This window comes from Cervus canadensis, chromosome 10, assembly GCF_019320065.1.
Source record: "Cervus canadensis isolate Bull #8, Minnesota chromosome 10, ASM1932006v1, whole genome shotgun sequence".
Classification (NCBI taxonomy): Eukaryota; Metazoa; Chordata; class Mammalia; order Artiodactyla; family Cervidae; genus Cervus; species Cervus canadensis.
Window position 1 is genome coordinate 21422376 of NC_057395.1, and position 6000 is coordinate 21428375.

The following is a 6000-nucleotide window of genomic DNA, read 5'->3' on the forward strand; positions in this document are numbered from 1 at the left end:
ATGGCATGGCTAGTCACCAAGAGCCAGACATTCTGGAAAGTGAAGTCAAGTGGGCTTTAGGAAGCACTGCTGTTAATAAAGCTAGTGGATGTGATGGAATTCCAGTAGAACTACTCAAAAACCTAAAGGCAGATGCCATCAAAGTTTTAAATGTCAGTATGTCAGCAAATCTGGAAGACCCAGCAGTGGTCACAGGACTGGAAAATGTCAATCCTCATCCCAATTCCTAAGTAGGGTAGTACCAAGGAAGGTGCATCTGACAGTTGCACTCATCTTGCTAGTAAGGCCATGCTTAAAATCTTGCATGTTAGGCTTCAACATTATACAAACCAAGAAATTCCAGATATCCAAGCTGGGTTTAGAAGAGGAAGAGGAAACAGATCAAATTGCCAATATTCACTGGATTATAGAAAAAGCAAGAGAATTTCAGAAAAACATCTATCTCTGTTTCATCAACTACCCTAAAGCCTTTGACTGTATAGATCATGACAAATTGTGGAAAGCTCTTAGAGAGATGGGAATATCAGACCATCTTACCTGTCTTCTGAGAAATCTGCATGAGGGTCAATAAACAACAGATAGAAGAACCCTGTATGGAACAATTGTTGGTTCAAGATCGAGAAAGTAGAACAGTGCTGTCTGCTGTCACCCTCTTTGTTTAACCTATAGCATATCATAAGAAATGCTGGGCTTGATGAGTTAGAATCCAGAATCAAGTTGGGCAGGAGAAACATCAACAGCTTCAGATATGCAGATGATACCACTCTAATGGCAGAAAGCAAAGAGGAACTAAAGAGCCTCTTGATGAGGGTGAAGGAGGAGAGTGAAAGAGTCAGCTTAAGACTAAATGTTAGAAAAACTAAAATCATGGCATCTGGCCCCATTACTTCATGGCATTCAGAAGATGAAAAGGTGGAAGCAATGACAGATTTCCTCTTCTTGGGCTCAAGAATCACTGAGGATGGTGATTGCAGCCATGAAATTAGAAAACAATTGTTTCTTGGCAGGAAAGGGATGACAAACCTAGACAGCATGTTGAAAAGCAGAGACATTACTCTGCCGACAAAGATCCACAGAGTCAAAGCTATGGTCTTCTCAGTGGTCATATATGGCTGTGAGAGCTGGACCACAATGAAGGCAGAACACCAAAGAATTGATACCCTCCAACTGTGGTGTTGGAGAAGACTCCTGAGAGTCCTTTGGAGAGCAAGGTGATCAAACCAGTCAGTCTCAAGGGAGATCAGCCCTGAATATTCACTGGATGGACTGGTGCTGGAGCTCCAGTATTTTGATCATCTGATGGGAACAGCTGACTCATTGGAAAAGTTCCTGATGCTGGGAAAGATTGAGGGCAGAAGAAGAAGAGGGCATTAGAGGATGAGATGGCTGGATGGCATCACTGATGCAACAAACATGAACTTGAGCAAACTCCAAGAGATGATGGGGGACAAGGAGGCCTGGCATGCTGCAGTCCATGGGGTTGCAAAGTGTCAGAGATGACTGGACAACTGAACAAAAACAACATGGTAGTTTTATTCCTAGTTTTTTAAGGAATCCCATACTGTTCTCCATATTGGCTGTATCAATTTACATTCCCACCACCAATACAAGAGGATTCCCCTTTCTCCACATACTCTCCAACCTTTATTGTTTGTAGATTTTTTTGATGATGGCCATTCTAACTGTTGTGAGGTGATACCTCTTATTAGTTTTTATTTGAAACACCTCATCTACTGTACAAGACATGTCTTGTCAGTCTGGAGACATTGATGCTGACAGAGGGAGATGGTTAGAGAACAGAATGTATTTTCATTACTCCAGGAGGTGGGCCAAAGAAGATCTTGCTGTATGTCAGAGGTCAGAGTTTACTGCTTACATTTCCTCTAAGAGCTTTATAGTTTCTGGCCTTACATTTAAATCTTTAATCCATTTTGAGTTTATTTTTGTGTTTGCTGTTAGAAGTGTTCTTTCATTCTTTTACATGTAGCTCTCCAGTTTTCCCAGCACCACATATTGAAGAGACTGTCTTTTCTCCATTGTATATTCTTCTTTTGTCAAAGATAAAGTCCCACAGATGTATGGGCATATCTCTGGGCTTTCTGTCTTGTTCCATTGGTCTATATTTCTGTTTTTCTGCCAGTACCACACTGTCTTGATGACTGTAGGCTTTGTACTATAGTCTGAAGTCAGGAAGGTTGACCCCTCTAGTTCCATTTTTCTTCCTCAAGATTGCTTTGGCAATTCAGGGTCTTTTATGTTTTCATACAAATTATGAAATTGTTTGTTCTATGAAAAATACCATTGGTAGTTTGATGGAGATTGCATTGAATCTGTACGTTATGCATACTATTGTCATTTTCACAATAATGATTCTTCCAATCCAAGAACATGGTATATCTCTCCATCTGTTTGTGTCATCTTTGATCTCTATCATCAGTGTCTTATAGTTTTCTGCATACAGCTCTTTTGTCTCTCTAGGTAGGCTTATTCCTAGATATTTTATTATTTTTATTGCAATGATGAATAGGTTTGTTTCCTTAAATTCTCTTTCAGATTTTTCATTGTTAGTATATAGGAATGTGAGAGATTTCTGTGCATTAATTTTATATCCTGCTATTTTACTATATTAATTGCTTAGTTTGAATAATGTTCTGGTGAAATCTTTAGGGTTTTCTATTTTGATTGTATCATGTCATCTGCAAACAGTGAGAGTTTTGCTTCTCTTCTGGTCTGGATTTCTTTTATTTTCTTCTCTGATTGCCATGGCTAGAACTTTCCAAACTATGTTGAATAATAGTGGCATGAGTGGGCACCCTTGTCTTGTTCCTGAGCCTAGAGGAAATGCTTTCAGTTTTTCACTGTTGAGAATATGTTTGCTGTAGGTTTATCATAAATGGTCTTTATTTTATTGAGATAGGTTCCTTTTATGCATACTTTCTGGAGTTTTCATTTTTTATCATAAATAGGTATTGAATTTTGTTGAAAGCTTTCTCTGCATCTGTTGAGATGATCAAATGATTTTTGCCTATCAGTTTGTTGATATGGTGTATCACATTGCTTGATTTGCATATATTGAAGAATCCTTGCACCCCTGGGATAAATATCACATGATCATAGTGTATAACCCTGGGTTGTGGGATTCTGTTTGCTAGAATTTTGTTGAAGATTTTTACATTTATGTTCATCAGTGATATTGGCATGTAATTTTCTTTTTTGTGTGTCATCTTTGTCTGGTTTTGGTAACAGAATGATAGTGGCCCCATAGAATGAGTTAGGGAGGTTTCCCTCCTCTGAAATTTTCTGGAAGAGTGTGATTAGTATAGGTGTTAACTCTTCACTAAACTTTTGGCAGAATTTGTCTATGAGGTCATCTGGCCCTGGGCTTTTGCTTGTTGGAAGATTTTTGATCACAGTTCCGATTTTGGTACTTGTGGTTGGTCTGTTCATATTTCTTATTTCTTCCTGGTTCAGTCTTGAAATGTTATACTTTTCCAAGAACTTGTCCATTTCTTCCAGGTTATCGATTTTATTGGCATATAGTTGCTCATAATAATCTCTTATGATCCTTTGTATGTCTGCATTGTTTGTTGTAACTTCTTCCTTTCTATTTCTCATTTTATTGATTCAAATCTTCTGTTTTTTTTTTGTTTGTTTGTTTTTTTCTTGACAAGTCTGAATAGTACTTTGTCAATTTTGTTTATCTTCTCAAAGGACCAGCTTTTTGTTTTATTGGTCTTTGCTATTGTTTCCTTCATTTATTTTTCATTTATTTTTTCTCTGATCTTTATGATTTTTTTCCTTCTACTAACTTTGTTTTTTGTTGTTGTTCTTGTTCTTCTTCTTTTTCTAGTTGCTCTAGGTGTAAGGTTAGATTGTTTATATAATATTTTTTCTCATTGCTTGAGGTAGGCTTATATTGATTTAAACATTCCTCTTAGAACTGCTTTTGCTGCATCCCATAGGTTTTGGGTTGTTGTGTTTTCATTTTAATTTCTTTCTAGATACTTTTTGATCCCCATCTTGATGTCTTCAGTGGTCTGTTGGTTATTTAGGGACATGTTGTTTAGCCTCCATGTGTTTGTGTTTTTTAGTTTTTTTTGTTGTTGTTGTTAAGGAGGTTTTCAACTATAATCTCTTCAAATATTTTCTCATACCCTTTCTTTTTCACTTCTTCTTTGAAGATCCCTATAATTCAAATGTTGGTGTGTGTTTGTATGTGTTTGTGTGTGTAGTTGGTATCTAGTCTCATACTGTTGTGGTCAGAAAATATGCCTGATACAATTTCAATTTTCCTAAATGTACCAAGGCTTGATTTGTGCCACAAGATGTGGCCTATCCTGGAGACTGTTCCATGGGTACTTGAGAAAAAAGTGCATTTTTCTGCATTTGGATGTAATGTCCTGAAGATATCAATTAGGTCCATCTAGTCCAATGTGAGATTTAAGGTTTGTGTTTTCTTATCAATTTTCTGTCTGGAAATCTGTCCATTGGCATCAGCGGAGTGTTAAAGTCCCCTACTATTATTGTGTTACTGTCAATTTCCCCTTTTATGGTTGTTAGCATTTGTCTTATGTATTGAGGTGCTCCTATGTTGGGAGTACAAATATTTATAATTGTTATATCTTCTTGGATTGATCCCTTGATAATTTTATAGTGTCCTTCTTTATTCTTGTACCAATTTTTATTTTAAAATATATTTGGTCTATAAGTATTGCTACTTCTGCTTTATTTTGATTTTCATTTGCATGGAATATCTTTTCCCATCCCTTAATTTTCAGTTTGTAAGTGTTCCTAGGTCTGAAGTGGTCTCTTGTAGGCAACATAGACACAGATCTTGTTTCTGTACCCATTCATCCAGTCTTTGTCTTTTGGTTGGGTCATTTAATCCATTTACCTTTAAGGTAGTTACTTTTATGTATGTTCCTATTGCCATTTTATTAATCATTTAGGATTTGTTTTGTGAGTCTTTTACTTCACTTGTGTTTCCTACCAGAGAACTTTCATTAGCAGTTCCACAGTACTGAATTCTCTTAGTATTTGTTTGTCTATAAAGGTTTTGATTCACCATCACATCTGAATGATATCTTAGCTAGGTAGAGTAATCTAGGTTGTAGATTTTTCTCTTTCATCACTTTAAATATATCCTGCCACTACCTTCTGGCCTTCAGAGTTTCTGTTGAAAAGTCAGCTGTTTAGCTTATGTGGATTTCCTTGTATTTTATCTTTTTTGCTTTTCCCTTGCTGATTTTAATATTTTTTCTTTGTGTTTAATTTTTGTTAGTTTGATTAATATGTACCTTGATGAGTTTCTCTTTGGGTTGATCCTGTACGGAACTCAGCTTCCTGGACTTGTATAGCTATTTCCTTTCCCTTGTTAAGGAGGTTTTCAACTATAATCTCTTCAAATATTTTCTCATACCCTTTCTTTTTCACTTCTTCGAAGATCCCTATAATTCAAATGTTGGTGCATTTAACATTGTCCCAGATGACTCTGAGATTGTCCTCAATTCTTTTCATTCTTTTTTCCTTATTCTGTGCCTCAACAGTTATGTATATCATTCTATCTTCCAGCTCACTTAATCTTTCTTTTGACTCTCTTATTCTGCACCAATTCCTTTTAGAACATTTTTAATTTCAGTGATTGTGTTGTTCATCACTGTTTGTTTATTTTTTGTTTCTTCTAGGTCTTTGTTATATGTCTTAAATATTTCTCACATTTTCTCCATTCTATTTTTGATATTTTGAAACTTCTTTATTCCCATCATTCTAAATTCTTTTCCAGATAGGTAGCCTATTTCCTCTTCATTTAGTTGGTCTTGCAGTTTTTTACCTTGCTCCTTTATCTGTAACATATTCTTTTGTCACTTCTTTCTTTCTTTCTTTTTTTTGATAAGTGGGACTGTGTTCCTGTCTTGTTAGTTGTTTGGCCTGAGGTTTCCAGCAATAGAGTTTCTGGGCAGTTGGGTAGAGTCAGAGCTTGGTGTTAAGATGTGGACCTCT